The 14,264-nt window shown below is 36.3% G+C and overlaps 1 non-coding gene across 1 annotated transcript; it reads left to right on the top strand.

Annotated features, from left to right (window-relative positions):
- Positions 1-7,167: 7,167 nt before the first annotated feature.
- Positions 7,168-7,272, top strand: LOC131149975 (small nucleolar RNA R71). Its single transcript, XR_009135363.1, has one exon. It is a non-coding gene; the product is annotated as a small nucleolar RNA R71 (small nucleolar RNA).
- The last annotated feature ends 6,992 nt before the right edge of the window (positions 7,273-14,264 follow it).

The raw sequence follows: 14,264 nt of genomic DNA, 5'->3' as shown, positions 1-14,264 counted from the left end.
TTACTGAGAGGTGTCTCACCCCGAATGTATGTACAATGTTTTTCAGAACCAGGTAGCCGTAAGTAGCATCCTAGCGTTTGGGAGCAAGGGTGTTGTAGCTACTACTAGTGCCTACTAGGTACAGGTTTTGGTATCCAGGTTGTCGGGATAGTTATTGTAGACACCTGGGATATGTTTTGTATTATGGAAATGTATGTCCTAGTGTGTATAGACTCTAGTATGAGACTGTTTATGTATAAAAGACTGTATTTCACTGCATATTTTGGATGAGTATGGATGGTTATGCGTATGTATGTGGGCATCCGTTCACCCCACGGGGTTGGACCCCCTTTTTATGTTGTATCATGTATGTTTTTAATATATACAGAGACAGGTTAGGTTACTCAAATTCACACCTAGGACCCACCTGCGGGTTCGGGGCATGACAAGTTGTCTAAGGCTATACTGCCTTTTTAGGAATTCATCAGAAAATTTTTCAGTTGACTGAAGTTAATCTTCAGTCGTTTGAGGAAATTCTTCAATCTTCTGAGATTAAACTTCAGTTGTCTAGGCAATTAAAAATCTGGTTTTTTAGTTTAGTTTTAAAAAACTCTTTGCTTTCTTGCTTTGATTACTCATAAAACTTTTTCTGGGGTTTTTAAAATAAAGTTTCTAAGGCCACAATAACCCCTAAAGAGCTTCAAAATATTTTCATGTGATATTTTAATATGAAGTACTTACATCATTTGTCTTAAAGCCTTAAACATTCTAATCTTCAAGTCTTCCAGGGTATTTTGCTTTGAATCCCCTTTTGACTTGAGCTTGAGTTAGCTTTACGTACTCATTTTGGTGTTGCTTGAGCTTCCTTTGGATTACTTTAAATATGAATGTGACTTTTTAATCCTTAGTGATCTTGAACTTTTATTGCTTCTATTTCTTTTGAACTTTGGCTTTAAGCATTCTTGAAATATAATCGCTTTAACAACACATGTTAAATCAACCTTCATTTTTTTATCATCAAAACGAAATTTGAAAGCAAAGTTCGGCCAACACCCTCCATGTCTTTAATGGTCATATTTTGAAAGAGGTCTATAAATAGCCTCTTATAACTCATTTCTTAACTAATGTGTAGATTGTAAATCCTCTCAAATATTTTTTGTGTTTTAATTTATACTCTCTTACTCTTATTATTTTGAAAATCCTTTTAAGAGAGCATTGTTGTTCTCTTTCACTTTTTTCATTTTCAAATTAATTGCACTTTGAGGGTTGTTGAAAGAAGCATTCATTTGGGCATTTACTCCTTCATTTAAAGCATTTACTCTCTTATCTTATTATTTTTTAAAATCATTTTTTAAGGGTAAGCTTAAGGTTTCTCCCATATATTTTCTTGATAGATATTTTTGGGGAAACTTTTGTAGCTTGTGAATCTTTTTGCACATTCATTGCAAGATTCAAAAGTTCACTTATATTTATTTGCAAAAAATCTTTTTGAGCTAAAAACCCTAGCTTCCCTTGAACTATATTTTTTTTAAATATCATTATTTGGGAAATTTCTAGAGGGTTTAAGATTTTTGAAGTATCTATTGCACATTCCATTTTAAATCAAATATTGTTGACTCTACGAGTCCAATCCTATTTTGATAATGACAAATCACTTGATATTTGATCTGTGCATTGAGTTTGTGAACAGGACTTACACTAAGCATGCACGGAAAGATAACGAGTCATGGACGCCATAAAGTAAAACTTATACATTTTAGAAAGCACCATGGAACTCAAAGAGTATGAGAATCAAGATGCAAGCAGCAAAGTTCAAGAATATTTTGGGAATGGGTATTTAGAACTCATGTACTTACATTTTCGTATGATTTAATTTGAGGCTCATAACTTAGAATGATTGTTAGGATTCATGCATTTCATGTACATCATTAGGGAATCTTCATGGACCTAGAAATGTTTGGAAAATCATGAAATATATGGTTTATAAAAGGCCCAAGAAAAAGAACAAAGCATTTTTTTAATTAGAAAAAGGAAATAAAAAAAAAAAAGGGGGAGTTCGGTAGCCTGAAGTTAACCTCAGCTGCCTAAAGAATTTCTTCAATAGCCTGAAGATTAAGTTCAGTAGCCTGAAGAATTAAATGGGAAAGACAGAACCTGGCAGAGGTACCTCGGTCACCTGACCCTGGAACCTCAGCCGCTTGAAGTGGCTACTTCAGGAGCCTGAAGTCGAGTTCAGTTGCCTGAACTCGCGGCAAAGCCTAAAAATCAGGTTTTTATTAAAAAGACTCGCGAGCTATCTTATTGATCCAATGGGTGAGATCAATCCTAAAGGTAATATACTATATATTATGAATATCTAAACCCTATAACACAAGTTAGACACACAAGAAAGAGAAGAACACACCTTGTTGCAAGATCATTGAAAAGTGTTATAGGATTGCCTATACATCAATCTAAAATCAGATTTTCAAAGGGAACTTGTTTACTCTACTGGACTTCAATCTAGTATTGAGGTTTGATCTTTCAAGTTATTAGTGTTGTGACTTTTCATCTCATCTCATTGCTTGTTCTTGACTAAGTATTGAAAAGTTTTGATCTTGAGTGTGCCTATTCATATAAAATATATTTTTGAGAAGATCATTATGTGAGAAAACTTATTTAACTTGCTTGATTGATTTTTTGATTCAAGTGTGTATTTTCTAAAGGATATATATTTTTAGTTATATTACTACTTGATTAAATATCCTTGGTACTTACAACTATACATTTAATTGAGGGATATTTTCTGAAAATTAATATTCTCAGTTTTTGATCGAATACATAAAATAAAGCTTTGTGATTTTGATTGAGTTTGTATTCAAGACAAAGATTTTGTTAACGAGTTCACTTCAAACATACTTTTGCATCTTTACAAAATGAACCAAGAACCCTAGTTAACTCCAAGGCATTTCAAATATATTTTTACTTAGGAGTTTTGATTAAATACGAATTTGTGTGTTGACACATATCATACATCAAACGATTGTATCGTTTTCCATACATTCAAGAGCTTCAAGTTATATCATATGTTAATGTGCTAGGAATTTGAATTGTCCTCACAAGCTTTTTTTAGAAGCATTGTTTTGAGTGTATTTTCCAGATTTTATTGTATCCACAGTTCGGGGTGTGAACCAGTGTGTGAGGAGAGAGCTGAATCTCTTGTAAGCAGTGGAGTAGGAGGAAGCTGTGCCTCTTGTAAGCAGCGGATTGTATGGGAAGTTCTGTCTCACTTTAAGGAGCAGGGTTTTAGTGAATCCTTGAGTGGTTGCTCAAGGCGAGGACGTAGGCCAAGTCGGCTGAACCTCGTAAAACTGTGTTTGTCTTCTCTCTTCCCTTCACTCTTTATTTTTAGCATTGTATTTAATTTGTGTATATTGCATGCATAGATAGGATAGTCTTGCACTTAAGTAATTGAGTAACAAAAATTTATTGGTAAATTCATAAGAAGGGTGTAAGAGGTAACTAAGTGCCTTAGAATTTTTTAAATACCCAATTCACCCCCCCCCCCCCTCTTGGGATTACACCTTAATCAACAAATATAATATATTTTCACTTGTGCAAAAATATCTTTGAGAGCAAACACCCTAGGTTCTCCTACAATTCATTGAAAAATACTTTTGGGAGAAATATTTTTGGGGGTAAATCTTTGAATTATTTATCATACACATCCTATTCAAAGATTGCGAAAAGTTTATTGAGAAAAATACCAATAATCTATTGAGCTTTATTTCATATCATCTGAGAGTGCATTCTAGAGCTTTAAATTTGTACACATCAGCTTATTTGAGAAGCATATCTTTGTACACATATTTTATTATTATATCTTTGTATTCTCAGCGTGTGTTATCGTTGGAAGAGGAGGACACCATCCTGTAAGGTGTACCGGTTTGGCTCAAGCCTGGTTAGGTGAGCTAGGAGGTGCACCATCCTATAAAGTGTGTATGGTTTGGCTCCACCCAATAAGTGAGCATAGGAGATTCCACCTCATAAAGAGAGCTGGTTTTGCTCAGCCCAGTGATTGAGTTAGGGAGACTCTACCCTGTAAGGAGAGTTTTGGCTCCACTCGGTAAGTGAACTAAGGAGACTCTGCCTAGAAAGGAGTATTGTAAACGGCGTCGCTCCACCTAGTTAAGTGAGCATTTAGTGGAATCCTCTAGCTGGTTGGCCTGAGGCAGGGACGTAGGCAGTATTGGCCAAACCTCAAGAAAAATAACTCATGTCTGCTTTCTCTTTCCCTTTTCTATTTATTTTTCGCACTTTAATTTTAGCATATGTATGTCTGATCATTTATCGTCTTGATTGTTTTAACGTACTTGCTTTGAATATTTACAAAATATTGAGATTGTATAGAAAGTCCTTAGGTTGTGCAATTTTGATTGTGGTTTAAAATTGAACACAATCAACCTAGGAAAGAATTTTTAATACCCAATTTACCCCCCCCCTCTCAAGAAGACACCATTCACATCAACTCTAAGTGCGCAAGAACAAGTTTATCGCATGAGGAATGGAGCAAAAAGGCCTAGGCTGGTCCTCAAAGAGTCGTCGGAGGGTTTTCGAAGCTCTGGAAGGGTTAAGGAGGCTTAGGAGACAAGGTTTCAGGTGGGTGCGATGAGGGGGTGCAAATATGGAAAGAGCTAGGGGAGTTAGGGCTTCGCAAGAAGCAAAGGAATTTAAAATGATTTTATAGTTTCGACCAGGTCACACCAGCTTTGTGCTGGCCACGCCCTGGTCACACCCCCAACTTAATTAGAAAAATAGGCTTTCAACCAGGTTGCACTAGAGTGGAGTGCTTGTCACGCCCTAGTCGAACTCCTCTGGAATTTGAAAGATCATCAGATTCAGATGCTCAACTGGGTCGTGCCAGAGGTACTGCTAGACATGCCTTGGTTGAGCTTCTCCAGAATTGGGAAGGTCAACAGACTTACGAGCTTTCAACTAGGTCGCACCTATGAGTGCTGGTCGCGCCCTAGTCACACCTTAACTAACTTATGACCAATTCTAAGGACCCTAGACTCTACCTACTCTAAAATGTACAAACTAAGAAATAATAATTAAAAATGCAATTGGGTTACCTCCCAGAAGCGCTAAGTTTATCGTCTTCAGCCAGACGCAATGAATGCTAATTTCGAACTCACCTAGGTTTGAAAACATGAGTTTATTCCACCATTCCCCCATTAATCCACTTCTCCCTTACCCAAAGCCTTCCCTCTAAGTTAGAGATCGAGTTATAAATGGTAAAGATATGCTCATACTGGTCCTCCAAGCCAGATATAAAGGGGTTATCAGGCTGAAGTTTAACCTCAAGGGGGTCCTTCCACAGGGCCACTTCCTCAACACATTCATCAATCATATCGACGTCCACAGATTGGACATCATCGAGTGGATGTTGAGAAGCATGAAACACATTCAGTCGGAGCTGTATATTACCAAAGTACACATCTATGATCCCAGTCCTAGACTGAATGCAGACATTAGCCATAGCTAAGAATGGTCATCCTAATAGGACATGGATCGAATCCTTGGTTGGGTCAGTACGTTCCATATCCATGACAACAAAGTCAACAGGGTAATATAACTCCTCGATTTTTACCAAGACGTCCTCTATCACACCCTAGGGCCTTTTCACCAATCAGTCAGTGAAGCTTAATGTGATTGAGGTGGGCTTAAGCTCTCCTAAATTGAATTGTTTGTAGACCGAGTGGGGAAGTAGGTTCACACTTGCACCAGAATCTAAAAGAGCCATATAGATAGTGTAATCACCGATTACACATAATATGGTGGCAGTGCTGACGTCTTTAAGTTTTGGAGGAATGTGACCCAAAAAAATTGAGCTCACATGCTTAGTCAGCCTAACTTGTTTGTTTATGTGCACCCTAGATTTGTGCTTTTGGGTACACAAGTCCATAAGGAACTTGGCATACGCAGGCACTTGTTTGATAGCATCTCAGAGAGGAATATTTTCCTTGACTTGCTTGAATGTGTTCATAATGGACTCAGCATTATTTTCCTTCTTAGAATTTGAGGATGCATGAAGGGCTATAGGGTATGGCACTACAGGAACATAATAGGGAAGTGCTCCATCATTAGAAGAGGTGGGTGTTTCAGTATTAGTTACTGGATTAGAGGAAGGAGGATTACATGGTTCAATATCGGGCTCTTCCTTCATCTTTTCCTTACCCTTTCCTTGGTTTAACTTCTCCCCGACCCTGTTATCTACCTCCCTACCACTCATAAGAATGGTCACAGTCTAGGCTTCCTCATGATATGTCAAATGACTAGCAGTCGGCTTACATTCTACCTTGTACTGGTTCTTAGGTTTCACTTGAGGCTGACTTAGCAACTTACCCTCATCTCTCCTACTCAAAGATGTAACTAGTTGGCCCATGGTGGCTTCTAGCTTGGCAATATATTGGGAGTGGGAGTGGAGTAATTGCCAATCAATTTTACGATTAGCCTCAATGCCCTTAAGGGCTTTCAGCACCATCTCCTGAAAATATCTATCATATTGAGGCTGAGGAGGAGATGGTTGCTAGTAATCTGATGGTCAAGGGGCAGACATGGGAGGATTGTAAGGATTTTGAAATGGAAGAGGAAGTGGAGCAATTTATGATTGTTGAGGTATTGGCACTGAATAACCTGGAGCTTGTGGCCTCCAAGAGAAGTTAGGATGTTTACTCCACCTAGGCTTGTACTTATTGGAGAATGGGTCATTGGATGGCATGTTGTACCAATTTTGGGTGGCTTTAACTTCCTTCTACACAACTTAGGTGTGGAAGACGCGTGGCAGCAGGTATAGCAGTGTAAAAAGGGTCAGATCAAATAGCACATACTTCAACACATGTCACCGACGGAGGTGATTGTCCTAAGGACAAGACCTAATCTAACTTCTTGACAATGGTGTGCAGGGTAGGTGATGGGTCATGGCCGGTGGTTAATTCATAGACTCCTTTAGGATGGGAAGATGAAGGTTGGGAGGGTCTATGAGTAACAACAGTATGCTGCTGAGAATTCTCAGAGAGGGTCTCAAAGAGAGTCCAAGCCTCATTCTCGTGCTTCGTGAGGAAAGTACCTCTATAAGAAGCATCAACCATAGACCGATCACGCTTAGCTAACCTTTCATAAAAGGTTTGGACTAAATGCCACATAGGGACTTGATGGTGAGGGCATTTACGTAAAAGATCCCTAAAATGTTCCTATGTCTCGAAAATTGTTCCCCATATATCTGTGAGAAATTGGTGATTGTCTTTGTCAGCTGATTAGTCTTCCCAATAGAGAAGTACTTTTTTAGGAACTCGTGTTGCTTGATGGCTCAATTGGTCATCAAGTTCGGTTCTAAAGAGTTTGGCCAATATTTGGCTTTGTCCTGCAAAGAGAACAAAAATAGCCTCAATCAGAGGGAATTATCACCAAAGTTGGGTATACGAATGGTGGAATAGATTTTGAGAAACTCATCAAGATGTTTGTATGGTTTTCTAATCAAATTCCCAAAGAAGTTAGGAAGCATCGAGATGGTAGAAGTATTAATTTCGAATTATTCTACCTCGACATTTGGGAATTTGGTGCAAGACGACGAGGTGTATGCATTGGGTGTAAAGTAGTCTCTAAGGGGACGAAGAGGTTGCTCTTCCACCGTAGGTTGATGAGGAGAATGGGATTCCAGGTTATAAAAGGCAAGAACCAATTGTCGTTCAGCCATGACTTTGGGTTCGAAAGACTCGGTTAACTCTAGGCTAGAGGTAGATTTCCTAATTGACCTACGAGATCTCTCAATCTTAGGGTCTATAGGCAATAACTTGGGATCCAAAGAGCGCAAACCTAGCATATAAAAATTTAGCACACAATCAAGACTTCAAATATCAAACAAAAATTAAAAAAAATAAAAAAAATAAAAAGAAAAACGAAACACGTAGTACACTACACTAGAAATTGGCTTACTACCATAACTGAGTCCCCAACAACGGTGCCAAAATTTGGTAGGCTCGCCAAGGCTTGGGTCCTTAACTATTAAAAAAAATATTTATAACCTAACTAAGCCCAAGTTCAGTGGAACGAGGAGTGATTCGGGTGTCGATCTTCAAGGACTCTAGTGCAGCAGTGCACCAATTCTAACCTAGTTTACTATGCTAAAACAAGAATGGAAAGATGGGTTTGATGGTGATTCTATTAACTAAAAAAGCAAGTAAATTATATTAAACCTATTTTAGAAAGCGATTCTCTAATTATGAATCAAACTTAGGCTATTGTTCGCGATAACTATGTCTGGTCAAGTGAATCGTTCGAGTAACATAAGGTGGCGAAGGTGCACCAATTGTCCGAAGCATGATCGGTAACCAGGGTATTCCCTATCCAATAAACATGGAGCCCTTTATAGGAATTATAACCTATTACATATAAATGACTGAATCTCTAGCTATGTTATTATATCCCTTAGGATTTCATCACAATTAGAGAACTAAATGTGCAATAAAGTAAAGACATGATATTTAAATTTAAGAATTGAAATCAAAGTAGAGTACATAGACAAGTATTGAAAATGTCATCAATTGAAGTTTGAAGGCCTATCACCAGCAATCGAGATTACAATTGAGAACCAACTACTTTATGCGGCAGCACTTAGAACTTGAAGGTTGTCACAAGCCTTTGAAGAATCCAAATATAAACAAGACATGGAATTGAAAGAAAGTTGTATATATAATCTAAATGGCACCCTACGGAACTCAAGGTTTGTCACTAACCAAAGAAAGGCCAAAGGGGAACCCTAAAAAACATGTTCGAAGTTTGATTTTTTACCCAAAAGGGTTTACAATCATTTGAATTCAAATGAGGAAAGTTTTGGCAGAAATCTCACAAAAAAGGTTCTAGATTCGAACACAGTTGACCAGGTCGCACCCTAGTCTTCCCTTGGTCACCCCTTGATCGAGATGCTCTGGAAATTCTAGTGTTCAAATGCAGGGTTCCTCGACCTGGTCACACCTTCAGGATCTCCTGGTCACACCCTTAGTCGAAGCTCTTAGTATCTCTGCTTCATTCATCACCTTGGAGTTTTCATTTTGTGACCTGGTCACCCCTTGTGACTGCTGGTCGCACCACATAGTTGATTAGGGTCTTGTTTGCTTTGATGAACCAAGGCTTTAGAGAATTGGTTAAGCATTCAGTTGAGCTTTGTGCTTCCCAATTGCTCCCTTGGCCTTTTACATTGCTTAACTCCTTGATTTTAGCTCCATTTTCCTAAAACATGAAAAAACCATACATAACTTCGAACTATGATAAAAAAAAAAGGATAAATACAAGGAAAATGAGAACAAAGTGAAAGTGTGGTGGTATGCTCGGATACCACTCGTCAGCCCGGGAGTATAGAGACAAGAGGGGGGTGAATGGAATCTTTCACATTTTTACAACATTCTCTACAAAAAAAGTTCTTGGCAAGATTCAAGCAATTATATCACAATATATCAAATGTAAATCATGCATAAGACAAATAATAAAGAGTGGGGTAGAGAAGATCAACACAGGTATTTTTACATGGTTCAACACCAAGCCTACATCCACGCCTTGAGACTAACGCAAGGATTCCACTATAAACTCCTTCACCACTAAAGAAGCCTTACACTCGGGAACAAATCCCTATCCTCGGGAACAAATCCTTACCATCCTCACCAAAAGCCACAAGGATCACCAAGATACCTTGCAAGTCGGTTCACCAAGAACTTTCACCAAGCGGTTCACAAAAAACCTTTACAACAAGAAGACGATTTACAAGAAGATGCTCCTTAAATGAGCTAATATCAATTAAAAATCAAACCTCACACTATTCTCTCAAGGATTGAATCACACAAGATTGGAGAGTAAGAGAGAATGAGCACTTAATATGAAGAACTAATGATGCAAAGTGCTTAGGTTTTGTGTTCAAAGCATGTTAAAAGCTAAAATCATGTAAGAATCATCAAAACCATGTTTAATAAAGTCTAAGTACTTGTATTTATAGTCAAAATCGGCTACTAGCCATTTTTATGGCCATTGGGGGGTTTTATTAAAAAAAAACTATTTTGAAAACTAGCCTTTTTTTCGCCTATTGGTGTTCTATCATCATACAAAACCTTCAACGGTTTTTTGAATCCATCCTATTTTTCCCTAAAAGTAATCAACATTAAAGTTGTGGGATTTCTTCTTAGCTTTCCATAGACACCAACATCATCCTTTTGGGACATTTCTAGCAAAAGTTAAACCCCAAATACTGAAGGGTGTGCAGAAAATTTGAGAGGTGCATAACTAAAGTTTTAAACCCAACTAGGACAAAGTTTAAAAAAGATTATAACACTAATATAATTTAAAACTTGTCCTTATGAAATTTCTTATGAATATAAGATATCTTATTTATGTAAACACATTTGAAAGCTCATTTTAATATCTTATATGCTAGTATGTCTTTTATAAAAATATATAGAAATATACTTGTTTTTCTTAAGTATTTAGGACAAAAACTTTTTTTGTCAAAACTAGGACTAAGTATATAACATTCTATAATACTAGGATGTTAAAAACTTGTCCCCTATGAAAACATACTTTGAGTTTAGGATTCTTTTGACAAACTCTTTGATTTAACTTTGAAAACTATGAAAGTTGAGTTTGTGACTTAGGTGAAATCCTATAAACTCATGTGTCCTAGTATGCATGTGCAATAACTCAAATCTTTCTTAGAAATCATCCAAGAAACAAAACCACAAGAGTTACAACGAATACTACCTCAAACGCACCCCATTACAAATAATTCTATATTAAGTCTTCCTTCGGTTGTGCTTGGGTCCTTTCCGAGTGAGCGTCCATCTGATCTTTCCTACTTGACGTCTACCCAGTTCTGATCTTTGCCTTTTGACCAATAATTCATGTATTCGTCCCTTGAACCTGTACTTAACATGATCTGCAAATATATGAATACACTAGGAATACAATAAATATGATCATGAAACCACCGAGGCTAACAATCTCCCCATTTTTTATGATGCCTAACCTATTGGGATTTTACTTAATTTTTGCATTTGAGATTGTACTTATCATAGCTTGATATGCAAAGATAAGTTCACCTAGAACCAATAATGGGTTGTTATCATCAAAACATGATAATAAAGATCATGTAGCCACCAAGGCTAACAATCTCCCCTTTTTTTAATGATGGCAAACCATTGGTGTTCTTTATAGGGTATAATTTAAAGCTCCCCCTCAATTTATGCATATTCTTAAATGATACTAATATTTTCTCCCCCTTACTATATGTATATAAGTCATAATAAAGACATACATGTCTATTGGAGTTTTAACATGCAATTCATAAAGTAGAAAGTTCATTTAATATAAGACAATAAGCAATTGAACTTTCATACCACCATATGCATTTCTCCCCCCACATACATTTCTTCCTAACACCACAAAACTTCTCCCTCTTTTATCATCATCAAAAAGAGAGGTAAAAAAATTTCACTAAAATGATTTCTCCCCCTTAAGATTTGAATCCATGGTGGTGAGGTGAGTTCGTGAAAAATACATATGCCAAAAGATTGTGCTAAACCATAACATTGGAAATGCCAAGATTGGCTTTCTTACAAACTCATGAATGATGATTTAGGATGATACCATTTGATATTGGATCAATCATTTGATGCAAATATTCCAATTTTTGTTATGATTAGCTTCACTAAAGATCAACTCTATGTATGGGATAGGTTATGCTAAACAAATATCATCAAAACAAATTTATTTCTAAGTAGCAATCTTTTCATCCCATAAGCAATAGCCAACATTTTCAAAAAGAAACCAATTGATAATGCCATATACACAATTCAAGCATCATATTGGTTTTATCATTTGAACTCATCAATATTGGCAAGAATCTTTAAAAATTCTCAGCATAGAAATCAAATGATTATCAAGCAAAACTGATATTTTTACATTTTTAAAATTCTTTTACCTAGGTGTGGTTTAAATCTACCTAAACCTATTTCCTAATCCTAGGTACTAAGGTAGCACAATTCACAATTCATGTAATTCTCCTTGGTACCCATTCTTCCTTGGGTCCCAATGGGTTGGTTTTCTTAACTACCCATTCAAGCTTCCTTTCTTTGCCTCTAGTTCCTCTATAAGAGCTTTCTTTCACAATATAAACAAATTTTGTTTGCCTGTGAGGGTCTTGACTTATTTGCATTATTTTTGCTTGTTGAGGCATGACCATGTGATTTATAAGAGGATTTCAAATTCTTTTTGGAAACATTATTTGTTTTAGCTACCAAAACCTTTTTGGAGTTTTCTTTTCCTCTTGTGATTTTATCATGATTTTCATTTTTATTTTTTCAAGAGATTATTTTCTTTTAAAACATTTTCAATTTGACTTTTCAATTTACCTACTTCTTCTTGAAAATTTTCATGGTCTTTTTTAGCTTTTTCAATAAGCTCCTCATTTTCCTTTTTAAGGGAAATATTTTCCTCTTTTAAGGTGGAACAAAGGTACGGTTCCTTTCCTTTGCGTTTTGACAAATTATCTTCCAAGCCTTTGATTTTAACAACTAAAGATTCATTTGCTTCTTTCAATGAGGATTTCCTTAATTTAATCATAGCAAGCTCTTTTTCAACATTTTTGTTATTCTTCTTTACTAGAATTAATTGATTAAACAACTTAGAACAATTTGTACTACTTCATCAGAAGAAGATGCATAATCTTCCTCATCCGAACTTACTTCATCTTCTTGTTCATTAGCAATGAAGCATGGAAGTGCTTCTTTTTCATCATCACTTTCACTGCAAGTAGTAGTGTTCATAACATCATTATCATCTTTTCAAGAATTTCCCTTTGTGTTTGATCAAGGGACTATTTGTTATGATATGCCCAATCTTTTTGCAATTGTAACAATTAAATGTTTTCATTTTTTCTTGTTTCTTATTTTAAACCTTGCTTACTAAGATGTGATCCTTTTACTAGGAATTCTCTAAATTTTCTTGTAAGTGATTCTATCTCACTATCCTCATCATCTTTTTCTAGCATTTTTTGGTATTTTGAACTATATGATTTTAATGCCATAAGTGTATCCTTCCTCGGTATTTTAGGATCCAAAGTCATGTTTTTCTTAATTTCATAGGTCATAAGCGACCCAATTAACTCATCAAGTGTGAGTTTGCTTAGATCCTTTGCTTCCTCAATGGTGGTTGATTTAGCATGCCATGACACGGCTAAAGATCAGAGAACATTTGAACATTATCCTCCATAGAATAAGTTCTACCGAGTGTTTTTAATTCCTTTATGATGTGTGTGAACCTAGTGAACATGGATGTGATAGATTCTCGCTCATCCATTTTAAACATTTCATACTCATTAACCAGCATGTAAATTTTGGACTTCTTAACTTGAGATGTCCCTTCATATGTGATTTCAAGCTAATCCCAAATTTCTTTACCAGTTTCACAACCACTGAAAAACAAAGGTGTAGTCCTAAGAGGGAGGGTGAATTGGGTTTTAAAATTTTCTCTTAATTCCTTTATTGAAAACTTAACCTTTTGTTGATAATGCTCAACAACTTAATTCTTTTTATTCAATCCACAACCACACAAACATTCAATCAAACAAATTAACCAAGCCAATCAATCATAAAACTTTGCAACTTAATGGAAATTCTCAGCTTTTTCAACTTGTGTGCAGCCTTGTTTATATAAATTTGAATCAAGCCCTGTATATATGAAATTTTTCTCTCAATTTGATATCCAATACAACATCCAATCATTCTTTCAAAATACTTAGACCTTAAATAAACTTTAAGTTAAAGAGTCTTGGGCTGTTGAATCAATCAACGTGCTACTTTATAGTTTCAGCAAAAGATTGATCAACTAACTTACTCCCTTTCGGTTTCTACAATCCCAAAAACAAATTAATCTTAAGTTTATCACGTAGTATATACGATTTAGATATTTAAAACATCCACATAGTTTATATATGCTGAAAGTAAAGAGTAAGGGAAAGAGAGAGTGAGACCACAACTTTTACAAGGTTCGGCTTATACCCAGCCTACGTCATCGCCTTTGGAAAAGCACCAAAGAATTCACTAAAACCAATTCCTTTACCATGCGGAACAACACCATTTACACACTCCTTCAATAGGCTAGAGCCCACCTCTCCAAGTGATATACCCTCACTCGGTCACTCCTTCAATAGGCTAGAGCCCGCCTCTCTATGCGATATCCCCATGCTTAGCCAATGATCCAAACAC

The sequence above is a fragment of the Malania oleifera genome, chromosome 2 (assembly GCF_029873635.1).
Source record: "Malania oleifera isolate guangnan ecotype guangnan chromosome 2, ASM2987363v1, whole genome shotgun sequence".
NCBI lineage: Eukaryota > Viridiplantae > Streptophyta > Magnoliopsida > Santalales > Ximeniaceae > Malania > Malania oleifera.
This window is presented reverse-complemented; position numbering and strand designations above follow the sequence as displayed.